This window comes from Trachypithecus francoisi, unplaced genomic scaffold (assembly GCF_009764315.1).
Source record: "Trachypithecus francoisi isolate TF-2019V2 unplaced genomic scaffold, Tfra_2.0 Lachesis_group3, whole genome shotgun sequence".
NCBI lineage: Eukaryota > Metazoa > Chordata > Mammalia > Primates > Cercopithecidae > Trachypithecus > Trachypithecus francoisi.
Genome location: NW_022681468.1, coordinates 25,414,656 through 25,436,499, shown reverse-complemented (window position 1 = coordinate 25,436,499; position 21,844 = coordinate 25,414,656). Strand labels below are relative to the sequence as shown.

Genomic DNA, 21,844 nt, shown 5'->3' with positions numbered 1-21,844 from the left:
GGCCTGGTGGCAGACACCTGTAATCCCAGCTACTTGGGAGGCTGAGGTGAGAGAATCACTTGAACCCAGGAGGTGGAGGTTGCAGTGAGCTGAGATTGCACCACCATTGCACTCCAGCCTGGGTGACAGAGTGAGACTCCATCAAAAAACAAACAAAAACAAAACAAAACAAAAAAACAACAACAGAAAGAACCAAACTGAGGCTCAGGGTTTTTGGAATATTTCCTCAAAGACATTTAGCAAGGACTTGGACTCAGAAGCCCAGGAATGCTCTTTCAATTTGATGCACTGTATATATTATATGCATCGAAGTATTTTCTGTCTTTTAAGGACTGTATCCTGTGGAATGGAATATATGTGGGCAGAAGTAGGAAACAGCCAAGAACTCAACATTATACTATTTAGATAGTCAGCCCTAGAATCCTAAGAGGAAACTAGAGTAAATAATGCTTTGCAAGAAGTCATTAAAAGTCTCTGAAAGAAAAATTCTTATGGTATTCACAGGTGATAGTGACTTGGGAGATAGATATTTAAAAGTTACAAGGATGAGAGATTCAGAATTTGTTAAGTGGACTCGAACAAAGAAGTGGGATGCACCTTCAATATCAGTAGCCAAGAGAAGGCTGGAAAGCATCCATTACAATAAAGTTTGGGTGTTTTCACAATGGATTTGCTGCTAGAACACAAGGGTCACGAAAAACATGGCCTAAAAGCCAAAATGGGAAAAGAGAAGACTCCAACCAACATTGCCATCATTGGACACTTAGGTTCAGGCAAGTCCACCACTACTGGCCATCTGATCTACGGATGTGGTGGTATTGGCAAAAGAATAATCAAAAGATTTGAGGAGGAGGCTTCTGAGAGGGAAAAAGCTCCTTCAAATATGGCTGGGTCTTGGATAAACTAAAAGCTGAGCCTGAGCATGATGCCATCATTGATATCTCCCTGTGGAAATTTGAAACCAGCAAGTGCTATGTGACTATCATTGATGCCCCAGTACACAGAGACTTTATCAAAAACATGGTTACAGATGCATCTCGGGCGGGCTGTGCTGTCCTGATTGTTGCTGCTGGCATTGGTGAATTTGAAACCGGCATCTCTAAGAATGGGCAGATCCAGGAGCACGCCCTCCTGGCTTACACACTGGGTGTGAAACAGCAAATCGTTGATGTTAGCAAAATAGATTCCATTGAGTCACTCTACAGTCAGAAGAGATACAAGGAAATAGTTAAGGAAATCAGGCCTTTCCTTAAGAAAATTGGCTACAGCCTTGACACAGTATCATTTGTGTCCATTTCTGGTTGGAAGGGTGACAGCATGCTGAAGTCAAGTGCTCACAGGTCTTGGTTCAAGGGATGGAAAGTTACCCGTAAAGATGGCAATGCCAGTGGGACCACACTGCCTGAAGCTTTGGACTGCATCCTACCACCAACTTGTCCAACTGACAGGCCCTTGCATCTACCACTCCAGGATGTCTACAGAATTGGTGGTACTGATACTATCTTTGTGGGCCGAGTGAAACCTGGGTTTCTCAAACCCGGCACTATGGTCACCTTTGCTCCGGTCAACATTACAACTAAAGATGTGTTGAAATGTACCATGAAGCTTTTAGTGAAGCTCTTCCTGGGGACAATGTAAGCTTCAATGTAAAAAATGTGCCTGTCAAAGATGTTCATTGTGGCAACACTGCTGGTAACAGCAAAAATGACCCACCAATGGAAGAAGCTGGCTTCACTGCCCAGGTAACTGTCCTGAACCATCCAGGTCAAATCAGTGTTGGTTATGCCCCTGTAATGGATTAACACACAACTCACATTGCTTGCAAGTTTGTTGAACTGAAGGAAAAGATGGATCACCATTTTGATAAGAAGCTGGAAGATGACCCTAAATTCTTGAAGTCTGGTGATGCTGCCATTTTTGGTATAGTTCCTGGCAAGCCTATGTGTGTTGAGAGCTTCTCTCACAGTGCTCCTCTGGGTTGTTTTGTTGTTTGTGATATAAGATAGACAGTTGCTATGGATGTCATCAAAGCAGGGGACAAGAATCCTACTGCAGCTGGCAAGGTCACCAAGACTGCCCAGAAAGCTTGGAAGGTTAAATGAATATTACCCCTAATACCTGCCATGCTAGTCTTCAGCTTTTATGCCTGAAGTTGCATTTTTTTTTGAACTTTTGCTTTCAGACCTTGGCAATGACCTTGAGCAGTAGGATATAAATAACTCCCACATGCTTAGCGTTCCAATAATGGAACACTAGGCATAAATGGGTTTTAATCAGTGGTGGAAGAACAGTCTCAGAATTATTTATTTCAATTGCCATTTAAGGTTAATAGTTAAAGGCTGGTTAATGATAACACTGCATCGTAAAAAAATCACAAGGAAAGGAGAATGTTTTGTGGATTTGTGTGTGTGTGTGTGTGTGTGTGTGTGTGTGGCAGTTTTAAGTTATTAGTTTTTAAAATCTGTACATTTTAATGGAAACAACTTGACCAAGAATCTATCACAGAATTTTGGGACCCATTAAAACAAAGCTTAATGAGGAAAAATAAAGTTTGGAAGATAAAGGAATATGAAGAACATTTCAAGAGCCTAAATTGCTTCTGTGGCTCAATCCTGGGGTCACACAGTTGAGGACTGAATTTCTGATGGTGATAGAAGGATGAGTAATAGCAAGATGGTTGGTTTTCTTAAAATATTAGGAATTCTCACCAGATATATTCCAACTTCTCTAAGTAACTTATCACAGATTCAACTATCCATCAATTTTTCCAAGTTATTCTTTTTAAAAAAATAGTAAGTTTAAAAATATTAGAGGCAATATTCATGGTATTGAGAAAAAGTCAAACAATGTAGACGGGTATAGGTGAAAAGTAAAAAGTCTCCTTTTACATTCCCCCTTGTTTTCGGGCCCACCTCTCAGATGTGACCATCTTTAGTAGTTTTCTGTGTTCATGCCAGCATTGTTTCATGAGTATGTTAGCACATCATGTATGATTTTTTCCTTTTATCAGTTTCAGAGCAATGAGTTGTTCTGCTAACATTCTCTAACCATGACAGATGTGGGATTTTTTCATATTATAATGAAATTACTTTTCTAAACAGATTCTGTGTATTTCAGTGTATCACAGTTTTTATTCTTTTTGATGCTTAAATTGAATTTGCTTCTGAGCGCTATTTGTAAAGCTTCAATAATCTTTTATAGCTTTTTTACTTTCTAGTACAGCAAGGCTTTCTAGGCTTTCATGTACATTCTCTGCCCTCTGCCTGGAATAAACTATTTTTTGAAGAGCCCTGTTCCTTTCTTAGGAAATAGAATGTAGAAATTGCTATTAAGGCATTAGAAGTGGTGATTGATTATTATTTTTTTAAGATTTTTTTTAATGGAAGGAATTAAAAACATATTTTTTAAAAAGAAAAATACGCAACTACTGTATTTCCAACTGAAATGTAATGTTACAGAGTTTTAACCTTTTGAATATAATATTTTATGATTTATTTTCACTTTTGTTAAAAGTCAATGTAGTTAGGTTACGTCCTAACTACACTGACATAATTATTACATGATTAATCCGGCTGTGTGTGTGTTGTGCATGTGTGAATTTTACACACATAACAGTATCACAATTATCTAAAGAATATTATTACTATCAATATGATAGTGGACAAATTTAAGAATTTCTTTGCAGTTTATTATTCTTTACAATATATCACACTAGGCATATAGGCTCAAATTATTGTCATATAGGCTCAAATTAAAGTCATCTGAAATAATTATTCTTTGCATGGTACACAGTTTCTTTTGTTTCAGTTTTGCTTTTGATTTTAAGGGGCTTTCATTTTTGTTCAATTTTGTTTTAAACTTATGATAAATAGTTACAGGCTTCAAAGTCAGATCTTCAAAACAAAGTATATTCAGTATATTTTGTCCCTGTCTCCTCACCCTGTTCTTTCTTTTGTATATTCTTATAAGCTTTTGGTTTATGTTTCCATTTAAAATTTATGAACAGGCCGGGTGCAGTGGCTCATGCCTGTAATCCCAGCACTTTGGGAGGCCGAGGTGGGCAGATCACATGAGGTCGGGAGTTTAAAGTATGTATGACTAGTCACTGTAAAGAAATTACTAATCAGGAGTTGTGAGGTTGAAATAAACTTTTCTAAACTATCCATAAAGAAAATATAAATTTTGATCTACCAGGTTAAGTGAAAGAACTACTTTTTTTCTCTTTAGGAAGAACTTTTTCCCTTTTTACAAAATCATTGTCATGTAAAAAAAACAAAGCATGTGTAACCAAAAATATATAGGAAAAAATATTACAGGTATGTGTCAGTCTAAATACTATGCATTTTTCTGGACTTTGTGATGTTTGATAACTTTGTCAGCTTTTTGAAATTTGTAACTTTTTAACTTATTTTTTCATTTTAAGTAAGTATTTTCACTTGTAACTTTATAGTCACAATTTTGTGTTCTTTTTTTTTTTAAATACAGTCACCCAAACTGCATTGGTTTCAGGCCACATATGGCTGTGCTATGTCTTTACTTGTTGGAGTGATAGATCCTGTGGCTTTCAATAATGGACCAGGCAATTACAGGCTGAGTTCTAGTGGGAAGTGCACTCTTCTCTTAGGAGGCTCTGCAAGTCATGGCAATGGGTTAGTATATGTAATTCTCTGCAGGAATACCCGTTTCCTGTAGAGGAGTTCACACCAGCCCATCTAGTAGTAAATATGTAATCAAAATAATACAACCTACATAGTTGCTGTCTTGTTTGCTCCTACATAGAAATTCTCTTGCCCTTTCCCAAAATATATTTCTCCGAAGTCCCATTCCATCTTGATGTTGGCTCAAAATAGTATTTTGTGATCATATTTTATCAGTTCCAGATGTGATTCTTGAGTGGGAAAAGAATGAACAAAAGCACTAAACGGTAAACCAACAAAACTACCTCAAACTAGTACTATCACAAAAATATATTAATTTTTTTAAAATTAAAATAATTTAATTAAAAAATTTTTAATTTCAATTTTTGTAGATTCCCAAGATAAATGTGCAGTTTTGTACCAGGTCTGTTTCATGGACCCTGGCCAACTGATAGATGAAAAGAGTACTCAGACACAGGTATGCAGTGTAAGAGCAGCTAGGGGACTGGTGGGCTCTCGTGGCCAAACTGCAGCAGCCCTGAGAAGCTGGAGCTTGCCTTTATTCAGTGTAGGCACAATGTGGAAAGCCTGGAGCAAACACAATCTGTGGGTAATTAACATTTATTGTTCCCCTTTCAGGGAACCTCATGAAGCCTGGATGATAAAAGGTTAGCTCCTGGTCAACATAAGTAAAGAAACCTGTTTAAGATAAATTCCCCTACACTCCCTTGTACCTACTCCATGCCCTCTGCCTCAGGGCTAGAGAACAGCTGTCTTCATCCATTCTCACCCAAAGCTGTGCAGAATCTTCTGACCTTTCAGAAGACCTACTCCTTTCCCTATAGTTTCTCCCACCACTCTGACCAATCTCCTACAGTTTTGTTTGGTGATATATTGCATAGTGATGAAGTCTGGGCTTTTAGTGCACCCTTCCCTGAAGAGTGAACATTGTACGCAGTAGGTAATTTTTCAACTGTCACTCCCCTCCCACCCTGCCCTCTTGTGGAGTTCCCAGTGTCTATTAGTTCTGTGTATGTCCATGTGTACCCACTGTTTAACTCCCACTTGTAAGTGAAAACATGCAGTATTTGATTTTCTGTTTCTGAGTCATGTCACTTAGGATAATGGCCTCCAGCTCTATCCATGTTGCTACAAAATACATGATTTCATCCTTTGTTTAATGGCTGTAATCTGTGATATATGTGCCACATTTTTTTTAATCCAATCTGCTGTTGATAGGCACTTAGCTTGATTCCATGACTTTGCTGTTATGAACAGTGCTGCAATAAACATACAAGGCAGGTGTCTTTTTGCTAGAATAATTTATATTCCTTTAGGTAGATATCCAGTCGTGTGATTGCTTGGTCAAATGGTAGCTCTAGTTTTAGTTCTTTGAGAAACTTCCATACTGCTTTCCACAGAGGTTGTAAACGTAAATTACATTCCCACCAACAGTGTGTAAGTGTTCCATTTTCTCTGCATTCTTGCCAACATCTGTTGTTTTCTGACTCAAAAAGATGATTTGCCTGTTTACCTCCACCTCTCCTGAGCATATTTTGATGGAAGAGTGACAAGGTAACATCAATAAATACCCTCATTTGGAAAGAGAACAAAATGGGTGGCACATAGTAGTCGTCAGTCCCTACCAATTTTTAAATATTACTAAAGAAACATGTTGAGGATGCTTACCATGGGGTAGGAAACGTTCCTTACGTCTTCTCTCTTTTTCCCTTTGATCAATATTTCCAGACATTTATCAATTTTATTGAACTTTCAAAGAAGCAGCTTTTGAATTTATTATTTTTTTCTACATTCTTTCCATTTCTATTGCATTGACTTCTGTTATCTTTATTATTTCCCTACTTTGTATACTTTGGATTTAATTTGCTTTTCTAGTTTCCTGTGGTTACCATTTGGATCATGTTTTAGACCATGTATCTTTTCTAATATAAGTATCTCAGACCGTAAGTTTTCCTTTAAGAACTGTTTTAGCTGCATCTTTCAAATTTTGATGTATTTTAATTTTCATTTGGTTCTAAATAGGTAATGTAATTTCCCTTGTGATTTCTTCTTTCACTCTTGGGTTATTTAGAAGTACGTTGCTTAAGTTCCAAATATTTGGAAATTTTCCAGATATCTTGTTATTGAATTTGGTTCCATTCTATTGGAGCCAGAGAAACTTCTCTGTATGATTTTAATCTTGCAATTTATTTGAGACTTGTTTTATGGCCAAATTAGAGTCTCTTATGATGACTGTCTCATATGAATTTGAAACAAAAGTCTACATTGCTATTTTAGGGTTGTGTTTCTATAAATGGAAACTAGATTAAGTTTTGTCATAGTATTCTATATATCTGTGTGTGTGTGTGTGTGTTTGTGTGTGCGTGTGTGCTTGTTTGTGTGTGTGTCTGCCTATGTGTGTGGTTTTTCTTTTTTTTTCTTCTTGTTTTATCAATCTCAGAGAGCAGAGCATTGTCCAGTATAATCATTTGCTCTATCTCTTTTTAATTCTAGTAAGTGTTTTTCCACATATTTAAAAACTCTGTTATTTGGTGAATATGCATTTAGGATTCTTATGTTTTCTTTCCATCATCATGACATGTCCTTCTTTAAATCTATATATTGTTTGTTCTAGAGTCTGTTTTGTCTGATATTAATATGGCCATACCAGCTTTTATTGAGTACTTGCATGGCATATCTTTTCATATGTTTACCATTAAACTATCTATATCTGTGTATTTAAAGTGAATTTCTTATATATAGTAAGAAATTGGATCTTGATTTTCTTAGACTTTTTATCAATGTGGTCTGGCTTAAATCTAATATCTTGCTGTTTGTATTCTATTTGCTCCATTGTTCTCTGTTCCCTTTTACCTCTTTTCTGGTTGTGGGAGCTCAGAAAACAATAGCCCCAAAATAAGCCCAAAGAAGCAGCTTCAGAAGTGAAAGTTTTTCTCTGACCTTCCTTTAATCTCCTGTCTCTGGGCTTTCATTCTCCTTCAAGGCTAACATCATAGAAACTAGAATCCCTCTTCCCCAAGGCGTGTCATAGAAACCAAACCCCTTTTTCCAAAGACAGCTGTACAACCTAAAAATATTATCCTATAACTTTCTCCCTGCCTTTCTATGTAAAAGCTGGCCATAAAGGAATTATCTGACCTACCTTGTTTGAGTGTAGGTCATAAGAGCCCCCATTCCAGAGAGGGTCCTACCACATGCCCAGAAGGAAGGAATACTGCACAGAGAGGCCAAGAAGAATCTGAACAGACAGGCCTTGCTGGGTTCCCCCACTCAGTTTGTCAGCATTAAGACATACCCTTATAAGCCGAGCATGGTGACTCGTGCCTGTAATCCCAGCATTTGGGGAAGCTGAGGTGGACGGATCACCTGAGATCGGGAGTTTGAGACCAGCCTGACCAATATGGAGAAACCCTGTCTCTACTAAAAAATACAAAAATTAGCTGGGCGTGGTGGTGCATGCCTATAATCCCAGCTACTCGGGAGGCTGAGGCAGGAGTATCGCTTGAACCCAGGAGGCAGAAGTTGTGGTGAGCTGAGATTATGCCATTACATTCCAGCCTGGGCAACAAGAGTGAAACTCCATCTCAAAAAAAAAAAAAAAAAGAAAAAACAAAAACCAAAAAAAGACACCATTTTTGTCCATTGTTATTTCTACATGGCTGTCCATACTTTGTTGAACATAAGCATAAAAATGGACATTTATTCCCCTGTATCTTTCAGTCTTCATTTTGAAAGCTACTATGTCATGTAAAACTATAACAAAAAATTTGTATGCCTTTTCTCCTATTAATCTGCCTTTTGTCAGGAATTTTCAGTGAACCTCTAGAGGATCATGGGGAAGTTTCCCCTTACTCCTACACTGTCTTTGATGGATTAACTGTTTATTTTTATGTGATTCTATTTTATTTCCACTGTTGGCTTTTTTGGCATACCTTCTTGTTTTAGTTTTGAGTAATTGCCCTAGGCTTTACAATACATATCTTTGACTTACTACAGTCTACCCTCAAACAATATTATGCCACTTCATTCTATTTTTTTCCCTTTTGTCCTTCGTGCTATTGTTATTATATATTTTACTTCTACATATATTATAAGCCCCACAATGTACTGTCACTACATTTGCTTTAAACACCTATCTTTTTTTTTTTTGACACAGAGTCTCGCTCTATTGCCCAGGCTGGAGTGCAGTGGTACGATCTCAGCTCACTGTAAGCTCCGCTTCCTGGGTTCACACCATTCTCCTGCCTCAGCCTTCCGAGTAGCAGGTACACACCACCACGCCTGGCTAATTTTTCTATTTGTTTTTTAGTACAGACGGGGTTTCACTATGTTGGTCAGGCTGGTCTCAAACTCCTGACCTCGTGATCTGCCCACCTCGGCCTCCCAAAGTGCTGGGATTACAGGTGTGAGCCACTGTGCCCAGCCTAAACATCTATCTTTTAAAGAGTTTAAAAATGAAAGGAAAAAGGGCTTTTAAAAATATTATCTGTTGGTTTTTTGTTTGTTTGTCATTCTAGTTACACCATCTATATATTTTTTGATTGTTTTGTTTCTCGTTTGTTTTGGAAAGACTCAAAAGGATAGGCATGCTGCCATCTTGCCTCTCTCTCGAGGTCATTTTTAATCTTATTTATATGTGCAGGCTATGCAACCTCTTAGGGGCAATAAGTTATATGACATATTTATTGTTTAGAGCAATATTTCCTCCCTAATTCTAATATTAAAAAAAGTCTGTGTGATCTGAGATAAATGAGTGCTCTAAAGTTAAATACCAATTTTTAAAATGAGAATTTGAAGGACAGCCTTCATTGCCAAAGCTATTATAGAAATACCACAAATATCATTTAATATTCAGGCTTTATGATACAGACACGTTTGGAAGTGTGGACTAACTGCATAGGCTTTTATTTACTATAATATACCAATTCCTCACTTATCCAGAGGTAATTACTCTGACAACCTCATCTGTTTGGAACACTACAGAAAATAACAAAGTAAAACAAATTGCTTCCAAACAGTTGAACTAGATGCATCAAGGTTATTAAAAATAAATTTCATGCATTTCACTAAAAGGAGAGCCTCTGACTCAGAACCCGCTTGCTTCCATTAAAAACACAATTTCAACCAGCTTGGCTAATTGGTTTCTTTGCCTTCAGCAGAAGGAAGAAAGACAGAAGTTTTGGGTGGTGGTGGGAGAAATGTAAAAGAAACACACATATTACGTAGAGTAAGAGATCATAATCAACATTTGTATATTCTTTTATGTTGCAATCTTCTTTAGGGCAGTTAACGGTGTCCTGTTTATCTTTGTGTTCTCTGCACAATCCCTGACACACTATATTCAATAAACACTGCCCAAACAAACAAACAAGCAAATGAGAGTAAGAAGCTGGGAAGACAGAGAACCACATGTTGAAAGAGGAATTCGAAAAAGATAGCAGTTAGAGGCTGCTCTGTGCAGAGCCAGAGTTCTTTAGACTTCACTCCACTGTGCAGTGAGAACATCTCTATTTAGGGAAAATAGGAGCCAGCGTGCAGCGATAGCTTATGTTGGTATCAGTGACATGTCATTCAGGAAAGGTCACATTTTAAAACCCAAGTGAGTACTTATTGCCTTAAAAAATGATTTCCATTAATACTCCCCCAATCCCCTCTCTATCCCTCTCTCCTCATCTCTATTTCTATCTCTGGCTCTCTATTAAAAGTTTCACCTTTTCACATTCAGAAGATTCATTTATGCAACAAATAGCTCATCACCTCATGATGTGGCTAAAATGATATGTTTCTGTACTCAAAGTAGATCCGTTAGAAATTCTTTGTTCAATCAATTTATGGAGAAAGAAAAGTTTATACATACCCATGCCTTAAATCTGAAAAATGCCATTCACCTTTAGTAAATGTGTGAACTCTGTATAGGTAGACATATCTGCTCATATGCTGATGATTTGTTTATTCAGTTTGCCCTTGACATGTTATTCCCATCAAGCCTTTTAGACTTAGAAGTGCTAATAATGGTAATAATAGCAGCTGGCAGACCCTGAGTGGGGACGTCTGTATTTGCATGTCTGTACACTAGGAACTCTGCAAAGACCTGACACAGATTAACTTATTATTTAATTGTTACCACGCTTTATGTGGTAGGAACTGTGGTCACCCAATCTTACACGTGGGGAACTCAGGCTTGTAGAGGTGTACTTACCAACCCAGCAAATGGCAGAACTGAGATTTGAGTCTCAGTGATCTGACTCTAAAACCTGTGCTCTTACCATTTGTGCTATCTGCTTCCTCTGTCTACCTATCATCTCTGGGAACGAAGTGGTCAACAATAGCACAATATCTATTTTTATCACACAGTAAAATATTGCTCTACTTTGCTGTCATATGGTCATGATGATGACAGGGATCAATTAAATAAAGTAACCCTTAGCTGGAGGGGAGAATAGGAAAATACATATGTCTCTATGCATTGCTTATTAATTTAATAATGGCTTTATTTCTCTCTTCCACCTCCCTTGAATTTGATTGATATGTATAACTAAATCAGATAAGTCATGCGACATTACCTTCCATCTCATCCCACTCCAGTTTGCTGGCTGTACTGAATTACTTGGATAATTTCATTATTTGCCTACTTTACTCCTCTTTGGAGCTTCCTGGCTGTAGATTTCTTTTTCTTTTCTCAACCTAGTTGAGTTTTGCTTATATCATATATACACTTGCCAGAGGGTGAGGGAACCAGGGATGCTTTGTATATGACTTTAATACAAAACATGTTTGTCTTTTAAAATCTTCCATGAGTGAGGTGGGAGTCAGGGATTTGAGGAAAAGCAAAAGATGGCTGCACTGGGGAATAATGAAAAAGGAGGGGAGGGCGAGTGAGAGGAGCTGATGAGATGAAATGTGTTTAGGCTGTCTATCAGATGTCAGAAGCCATGCCCTGCTCTTCTGAAATTGCCTTTTCATGTTGCATTTCTTGAAGGTGAGCTCAGAGTGTAACCTTTAGTGTTCTTTTGGGAAAGAGAAAAATAAGAGTAAATACAGTCGTAAGAGAATGCCCATGATTTGTTCACAGTTTATCAAGATTATTGACATGGACTTTTTAGACAAAAATGAGAGCAACTGTTTATTTTTTGATTGTATTGGTTCTCTCTGTTCTTTTCCTTCTATTGCTTCTTGCTAGCCTGGTCCTCTCTACTCCAGGCTACACATTTTGAGTATTATTAAGGATGTTGCTATCTGCTCTCCAACTCTTGCCCTGAGCTGAATAGTTACATTGGAGACATTATTTTCTTGGCTTCTTTCTTTTGCTGAAGTAATCTCAGTCATTCCTTGAGCTTATTAATTTCCCCCCTCATGTTTGATAAGGACATTTTACAGAGCAATCATGACTCAGAGTGAGGGATGGAATATAAAGTTAGAACTCCATTTTTTGAGCCGTTAATCAGAGAGTGAGCAATCCAAAGTTGTTCCCTGACTGAAATCTTCACATCTGATTGCTTTTCCTACTCAGTCCTACTGTCTGATGCTTCTGGGTGCCTCAAACTGCTCGGTAATGGTGGCACCTGGGTTGCTGTAATGGTCATGGTCCTGTTTTGATGGTTTGTTTTATGTTTTTTTCTCAGACTTAAATAGCCTGCATACAGGTGCTGTCTGAGGAAGCTAAATGCTGCCGTATCATGTCTAGAAACATTTGAGATCTAAATGCCTGTGAACTCAGCTCTTAACTCTCTCACCTCCTTATGCTACCCTGTGGTCTTAGCGCTACCAAAAAGGGCCCTTAAAATCTGAGACCTCCTTTGCTTATTGATCTGCAGAGACAGTGACCTTGATAGAAAACTACGGGCCTCTTGCAAGCAGTGTAGGAACTCAGAAGAAATTGCAGGTGCTGTGCTCTCGTTTTATTCTACGATCAGGTTGGCAGACAGATCTATTCATTCCTCCGCCCGCCCGTGACTTGACATCAAATTCTCCACCAGGAGGATCTCAACTCCCAGTGGAAAGCGGGGATAAGTGATGAACGAATCTTTTACTGCTTGTAAGAATGTGCCTGATACAGGATTTCTCCCTTACTTCCTAAGTCCTGCATTTTTCAGTCCACTTCTCTCAGCAAAACCAGGCAAAGTGAAAGATGATTAAGTCTCAGAAGAGGCATGAAATGGCCTGAAGCTAAAAAGAGGAAAAGTTTAGGGTGGACATTTTGAAAGATGAAGAGTAAGAGAGATTAGACAGTGGAATAGAAGTCCCACCACTGCAGAGAGCCAAGGAAAGGTTAGATAAGATATTAACATTAATGAGGTGGAGCAAAACCCTGGAGAGTAAAGGAGGCTTGACTAGAAGGAGGAAGGCTGGAGAGAGTCATAACAGCCAGCTCACAATAGATTCTTTCCTCCCTGTATCCTGTTATGATTTTCACAGGACAATTTTTCAGGGTATCTCGGTTGCAATCCCAGGCAACTAGGATACTTGTTTGTCTCATAAAGATAATTATTTATTCAACAAATATGTTTTTAGCTCCTACTACATGCCAGGCACTGCGGCTCCAAGAATATAACTACGTAAAGACAGAAATGATAGAGAGATCCAACAATCAGGACTGTGGCCTGGTGGCCCACTCTGGAAAAGAGATAAGAAAGATTGTCTCATGAATGACCCCCGAATTCATAGTGCTTGGAAGAGATGTTTTCTCCCCAGTGGAAGGAATAGCACACAATCACAACTGTTGTGGAATTAGGATCCCCACCCCCTTTTGCCCAAGGTTGCCAGGTGCTGGCAGCTGGCACTCTCAGACAACTCTGTAGACCTGGTACTCCTCTCAGACTGCCTGGGACCTATGTCCTGTGTTCTCCTCCTGATAAGGTGGTTCTCAGGCCTGCACTATGGAAAGGTAAAATAGCAGAAGGGCAGTGTCCCTTTCCAAATAGACACCTTTTGAGTCCACAAACACCCTCCTCTGCATGCATTCTAAGGGATGATGAGATCATAGACTTCTTCTCGATGAGCCTCAGCTTGCAAGTTTCCCCGGTGAAGTCCACCCCTTAACTCCTGCTACACAATTTAGCATTTACCTTCTCCCTCCTTTGCCAGAGCTCCACAACCACTGAGTCGAATTTGGCCGGCAGATGTGTTTATCAAGGTGTGATTAGCTAGTGCATGTTTAGAAGAAAGTGAGTTGAATGCCTTTACGTGGGGGTAAGTACTGCTGTGGTCTCAGACCCTCACAGACTCACTCGTTTGTGTTACTGCCTGGCCCCTAGTTGCACTTGAATGTGCCTTACCTGTGAATGCAGGTGTGATGTGCTACAGAGGCGATGCATAGGGAACCATGGGAGCATGTGAGAGGGGCACCCACCTGTGGGACTTCAGAGGAAATGGCATTAAAACTACGACATGAAGGACAATAGGGAGTTAACTAGGGGAAGAGTTGGAGATGGGAGTGGAGCTAGTGACAAAAGTGTTTTGTATAGAAGGGGCCAGGTGGGAAATCCTGAAAAGAGGTGACTTGGTGTCTGCTAAGAGTTCAGCATGTCTGAAGTAATGAGCCCAAAGGACCTACAACAGTCTAAAGAGTTTTTCTTGGGTTGGTGACAAATTGCTGCAAAGTCTTTTTACACTCTCTTTCCTGCTTTCCCCTGTGACCAACATTTGGGGGATTTCAGACAGAGTGAGAGGAAGGATCTGTGAATAGCCTGGGAATCGGATAAAATTAATGGAGACAAAATCTTTACTTCTTCAATTTTCTTTTTTTAAAATCAAATCTCCTTTCCACGACAGAGATCCATGTAATAACTGCTAAATAACTTGAAACAAATCTGTGAACTGCTGTTATTTCCTTTTTATTTTCTTTATATATTTTTCTCTTTTATTTTTCCCCCTCCTGGTCTCCTTTCTTTCTTTTTTTTTTTCTTAAGAAGGACTTAGATATAACAATTAACTAAATAGTTCATTGCACTTAATTTTGCCTTCAGTGGTTTGGGAATCTGAGGAAATGCCTAAGTCCCTAGGGAAACCGTAATACAGATCATTGGAAAATAAGACCTGTATTAAAACAAACAAACAAACAAAAAAACCAGAATGAAAAACAAAAGGCTTAACATCTATTGAAAACAAGAGATTTCCCACCCCTTCCTTTTGTAAGAACATTTACCTTAAAACAACTGGTAAATGTAAGTACTTTCTGTATCTTTCTGAAATACCTCTTTTTAGAAAAAGTCTTTTGTCAGCTTTGGGACCTGGGAATGTTTTTCTCAAGGATCTGGGAGCCATCTCTTTGAAATGTAACATCAAGAGAGATAGTGCCCTTATCTCCCTGTTTCTCTGGGGTTATTGCAGCCTAACTTCCTGGTTACTTGCTCCAGATGGTAAAACTACTTCCTGTCATAAAGACCTCCTTATCCCCAACTTTTGATTGAAATCAATTAACTAACAGAGTCTAGCACTCCAATTACCAAGAAGTTCACCCCAATTACCAAGCACAGTTAGGATGGACTATGTGTGGGAGCAGCGGTGCTGTGCAGTCCTCTTCCTTGAGGACTAGTTATTGTTCATCTTGAAAACATGTATGTAATGAGTTGCGTTGGATTTCTTTTTGTCTTTGCAATTTCTTCGTGGATTGCCTGTGATGCGCATCACATTCTGGTTTAATGCCTATTCCATAATAAAACTGTTTTCTTTCTCTGCTACCTTTGTGGAGATAGTTTCTGGGTTGGGACAAGATTTTGTTTATTGCATTTTCCCCAACAGACCTTACAGAGAGTAACATTTTTTTTGTCCTCTCCCAGAGTCTTTTAGGAGAACCCTGTGCTATGAGAAATGGAAACTGTCACCCTCTGCTTCTCAGTTGCTAAGCCTGGTATGAGTTCTATTTGGCAGATGGAATGCCAGCCCTTTCAAATTTTCCCAGGTGGACCAAGCACTGTTTGCTTTCAGAAGTTCTCAGTGAGGCTTTCATTTTAAATTCATAAAAGTTATCATCCAACTCCCAACAATTGTTTAATAAAAAGCAATTAGCCAGCCAAAAATGTAATGGCTTTTATGTCAAAATATGCTGGAGACAGCTGCTAAGCGGGCCACTGGCAGCCTCCGGGCCATATGCTGTGAGTCCCAGGCATATGTACAGCCAGGCACAACAGCACAGAGCATATTGGGAATAATAAACCCAGCCCCCCACTCTCTTCCCTCTCCTCCAACTCAATCTCTCCACTCCAGAGAAACTGACAGCAGGAAATTCTCTGGAGTAAATTGCCTAAGTCAAGATTCACGAAACTCATTTATTAGGCAAGGATCTAAAATGGCAATAGATGCAGAAAGCCCTAGTTCCCTAGCCTGGTTTGGATAAAATCCATGCAAACCTCATTGCATTGCAGAAAAATGATTAAGAAAGAGCCTCCACAAAACAACGAACTCAACAGCGCTCATCAAGAAAACTGAACTCAGAATATAGACTTTTAAAAAATCTGATTGCCTCTTCTAACTTAATATTTGCATGGGAAAAGTTCCTGGAGTTTTCTATTTCTTGCAAAGATAGTTTTATTCTCTCCAGCATTCTTGAACACAGTCGTTCATTGCCCTGCTTTGCTCCTAAGGAGATACTCCAGTGACTGATACCTTGGTGATGGCCCCATATGTCTTCTGTTGTCCTTAGAAGCACAAATCCAGATATGTGCTTATTTTAATCATAGGAGGTAGAGAAAAAGGAAACTCTCCTGATTTTTTTTTTTTTTTGCCAGAAAGATCTATTTTCATCAAAAGCATGTTTTGCAGGCAAATCACCTTTTGTTTATAGACAGCTTTTCCATCCCAAAGGATCCTAGGGTTTGTAAACATTCTGAGGCTGTTTTTAGAGCATTCACATTGCCAGTGTCCTTAAGGACAGGTCCTGGAGGCTGCTCTATAATCATGCTTTCTGGCCATTTTGGAGTGCCAGCAAAGCTGTATTCTTTAGCTAAGAAAACATGTAATGCTTTTGAGGATAATATATCTTTTCCTCTAAACAACCTTTAAGAGCATAGTGTGGGCAATAGCGTTCTGGAATAGCCCATGGAAAGGGGACAGCTCATACCTAGGAATCCCCGGACTCCAAATTTCAATTCATTCCTCAGTCCCCTCTTTCCCTAAGAAAGTTTTCAGCAAAGTTGCGATGATGGCGTGTGTTGGGGTCCCCTAAGAACCCTTCCAGTTTCCATAATTTGCTAGGAGGACTCACAGGACTCAGCATGGGGATCATGTCAGTCATGGAGATCGATTATAGTGAAAACATACACAGCAGAGTCAGCAAAGAGAAAAGGCACAGGGAATGAAGTCTGAAGGAAAGCAGGTGCAAGCCTCTCCCAGGGAAGTCACACAGCTTGTGCTTAATCCCCCCCAGCAGAGACTTGTGACAACACATGTGAAGTAATAGTCTAATGGTGAAGCTTATTAGAAACTCAGTGCTCAAGATTTTTTGTGGAAGGTTGGTCACGTAGGCACCCTCTGCCTAGTGTGAAAGGAAAATATCTTGGGCCCCTTCAAGCTGGGAACTGCTCAGGACAAAATCTGCCTGCTATTCTATTCAAAGTCATCCCTTTGCTCACAGAGATACATGCATATTCTGATTGCTTCCTTTGGAAAGACTTACCAGTAACTCAAAATAATGCAACCTTTTTTTTTCTTTTCTTTTGAGACTGAGTTGCGCTCTTTCGCCCAGGCTGGAGTGAGGTGGTACAATCGCAGCTCACTGCAACCTCTGCCTCTCAGGTTCAAGTGATTCTCCTGCCTCAACCTCCTGAATAGCTGAGATTATAGGCACCTGCCATCACGCCCAGCTAATTTTTGTATTTTTAGTAGAGATGGGGTTTCACCATGTTGGCCAGGCTGGTCTCAAACTCCTGACCTCAGGTGATCCGGCCACCTCGTCCTCCCAAAGTACTGGGATTACAGGAGTCAACCACCGCGCCTGGCCAAGAATGCAACCATTTGTCTCTCACCTACCTGTGTGACCTGGAAGCACCCCATGGGGTGGGGCGGGGCGGGGCGGGGCGGGGTAGAGAGGGGTGGGGTGGGGTGGAGCGGGGCGGGGCGGGGAGGGGTAGGGGTAGGAGTGGGGTAGGGGTTGCTTCGAGTTTTCATTGCCTTTCTGGACAGAACTAATGTACTTCTTACATACATTGATTGATGTCTCATGTCTTCCTAAAATGTATAAAACCAATCTGTGCTCGATCACCTTGGGCACAAGTCCTTCCTGAGGCTGTGTCACCAGGTGTGTCCTCAACCTTGGCAAAATAAGCTTTCGAAATTAACTGAGACCTGTCTCAGATTTTCGGGATTCACACTAGCATGTACTGGAATGCCAGCCTCCAGAAGAAACACAGGTATTCGGTACAAACCATATTGTATGAATGAATAGTTTAGACACATTGAACCATTCTTACCAGTTCTGGGAATAGTGGTAACTCTCCCCAAATGCAAGTTTGCAGAGGCTAGTCAAGAGCCAACCTTGCAAAAAATATTTCCTTGTGATAGCAGTAGCTACACATACAGTTGGCTACGTTAACTCTTCTGCACAAGTAGCATTATAGACTGATCGTTCTAACTATTTTACATCCCCTCTTCATCTTCCTGCAGAGAAGTACGAGGCACTTTATTGGTGCTCCTAGGAAGGTGGTGGAAATGGAGTAGACAGGTTGATGAAAAGTAAAAGGCATAGCCTGAGCCTTTGATGTGGGTCTAGTATAGTGAGGACTCTAAAGGAGGCATTATGGTGAAGCTTACAAAGCAGTAATTTTAGAATTAGGCCAACCTGGGTTTAAATCCTGCTCCATATTTCTATAGAACTTTAAAAATTTCAAACCTTCCATGTTCATGTTCTTGTAGATAATCTACCAACTGTTTAATGCTCTGGACAAGCAAGAGTTAGATAAATTTGGTAGGAAGTAAGAGAATCTTCACTGTAGGAGAAATATTATATTGTAGAAATATTATATATATAATATAATATAATATATTATTATATATTATATATAATATAATATATTATTATATATTATATTGTAGAAATATTATATTGTGGGCATATAAATTAGTAGGTGAGTCAAAAATAAAATGAGCGTTCCTGTATGTGAAATCCAATGGGGTTTGGGTTCTCATTCCATCTTTAAATGAATATGTCTACACACTCAGTGTATATATGAAAGAATATGCTAAGAGGACTACAAGATGTCAGTGATGTAGTCCGTGTACTCAAGATGTGTATAGTCTAGTACAGGATCTGATGGGGTGACAGAGATTATGAATGAGATAGTGAACGGAGCCATAAAATCCCAGACACTTTTACTTGAGAATTACAAAGGATAGAGCAAGGTGAGCGATAGAAAATATTTTTCATGCATACCAGTATCTTGTAACTCACCATTAATGTGTCACCTATGAATTTAACTCTTATTGTAAGACTTGTTTTCAAAAAAAAAATTTGGTTGTATTTTCAGATTATGTCATTCCCTGAGTCAACACACTAAGCAAACTAGTAGTCCTGGGGAAGTAGAATCTTGATTTACTTGTTCTGATGTGTTAACCCAAATAGTATGGAGTATGATTTTCCTGCCTCCACTTCTCTAGGCTGGGGGATCTTCCTTGCTTATTGTCTTCAGATATGAGGTCACTAATTCCCTCAACTTCCTTCTAGGCTTTATTTAAGCTCATAATTTTCATGAAGCTTGAAAACCAGAACAGCAAACATATTCTCAATTTGGGCTTTCTGTGGCTTGACATGATGCTTTGTTAATTTCATGGTGGGAGGGAGGAGTCCTCACACTGGGCCTTTGTTTTCAGAACTGTCAGACTTATAGCTCAAGCACCTGGCCAGTGGTCCTGGTTTTCAGGTCTCTGCTTCTGTCCATGGTGTCATATTCAATCATACAACATATACATCTAGAGCCTTATGAACTCAATATATAAAAGGCTTTTGATTGATCTGCTCCGTATTTTACAATGATCTCTGGATAGAAGCTGTGAAATAGATTACACAGCAGTTGATGGTATGAGTTCCTCAGCTTCAGTGTCTGGTTCTAAACCCAGCTCAGACAATTAGCAGCTGTGAGACAGTGGACAATTTACTTGATCTCTTTGTTCTCAGTTACCTCACTTATTATTTTTTATTTTTATTTTTTTTGAGAAAGAGTCTTGCCCTGTCGCCCAGGCTGGAGTGCAGTGGCGTGATCTTGGCTCATTGCAATCTCCGCCTCCCGCGTTTGAGCAATTCTCTGCCTCAGCCTCCCGAGTAGCTGGGATTATAGACGCCCGCTACCATGCCTGGCTAATTTTCCTATTTTTAGTAGAGACAGGGTTTCACCATCTTGGCCAGGCTGGTCTTGAACTCCTGACTTCCTGATCCACCCCCTCAGTCTTCCAAAGTGCTGAGATTATAAGTGTGAGCCACCACGCCCGGCCAGTTTCCTCACTTATAACATGGGGAATAAAATATTAGTATCTATCTCAGGAGTAAACACAAATATTTTTGACAAGCTTAAAGCAATGTCTGATGGTATGTTTTATAAATACAGAAATTAGAAAAAGAATCATGCCTTATTTTAATATCTCAGATATTTTTCTTGGATTATAAATAATTGCTTTGTGTTGTGTCTTACAGTAATTGCAGGAGACTAACTAGTATAGACAGCTGATTGTCTCACCAATTTACCCTTCTTAGTCCGCAGTCTAGTTTCCCATGGCAGAACTCTGATTTATGCTAAATCGAAAACAGAAACGAGAGCTTCTGAAAGATTTCATTATTTTATGATTAACATGAGAAAGAATACTAGAGTACTGTTAGTTCCTTTTCTTCTGGTTAAAATGTGGTTACAAATCTTTTATTCTGGAAAATTCTACAATGTTTCTTCACCGTTTCTGTCACACTAACATGTTGAACTTACTCTTCCCACCTAATGAGGCAATGAAGTGGAGTGGGCGCGTATATCAATGTTGCTCTAATGAAAAAAAGTGCTGGTGTGTGATCCCATGCAGACCATCACACACACACACACACACACACACATACCGTGGAGATTTCTTTGAAATGAGAAAAGAAAAATGTATCCAGCACATAGTAGGTACTAAGCAAGCGCTAACTCCTTTGACTTTGCCTGGCTGCCAGAAGTAATTTTCCCTCTCAATATCTAAACTGACCTTTCTTTTCCGTTAGTAAGGAAAACAGAAGGAATTTTTTTAAAGCTCATACCATAAACTGCATGATGTTTAGTTTCTGCAGAGGTGTGAAGGAGTCCTGCTGTTAAAAGTGGAGTAAGACTTTTTTTCTTGGGTGGAAGCCCAGAAAATGTTAGATAAGCCAAGGTGAAGACTATTCCTGATAAAGGATAGTGTGTGTGTGTGTGTGTGTGTGTATGTGTGTATGGGTGTGAATGTGCATGTCAAGGCTTTTGGAACCATTTTGACAAGGAGAACTAAGGACTAACAGAGAGGAATTAATCCGAAGTGCTAGATTGCAAAATGGTTTGACTCACCCCACAAGATGCAACATGTGATTTCCCTGCTTAGCATTCTATACAGGCTGGAGTTAAACATCTTTAAATTACCTATCTTAGAAATGCACAATCAAATTAAAATAACATTTTGGGAACTGGGCAGACCATGGTAGTTTCTCTGGCCAAACTAGAGACCAAGACTTACTACTCGAGTCTTGCAGGATTTTAAGGACCGAGGATAAGAATAGCAACTCTTATCCTCTGAAATTGAGTGCAATCAGGAGTGCCCATAAGGGAACAGATTTGTGGTTAGACAGGTTCCCTACTTTAAAAATGCCTCTCAATTTTCTATAAGTTACATACACAGCTTTAAAAAGGAATGCAATAAAATAAAAAGCTTCAACAGCAAATGTTTAATATATAAATTCCCTTGCTCACCATAGATTGTTGAAGGCAGTGAGATGGACAAAAGTAGAGCCCTGAAGATGACTATAGATAAAAGTAGACATTTTTGTTTCATTTTCAACACCTTCCAGAAAAAGCCTATTTTAAATAGAAGAACTACATACTAGACTCTTTTAGTAGAGTTTTTTTTTTTTTTTTTTTCCCCAGTACAATGGAGCCATCTCACCTCGCTGCAACCTCCCCTTCCTGGGTTCGAGTGATTCTTCTGCCTCAGCCTACTGAGTAGCTGGGATTACAGGCGCCTGCCACCACACCCAGCTAATTTTTGTA

The 21,844-nt window shown here is 39.3% G+C and overlaps 1 pseudogene; it reads left to right on the top strand.

The window, feature by feature from the left end:
* Positions 1 to 718: 718 nt before the first annotated feature.
* On the top strand, positions 719 to 2,102 carry LOC117069216 (annotated as a pseudogene).
* The last annotated feature ends 19,742 nt before the right edge of the window (positions 2,103 to 21,844 follow it).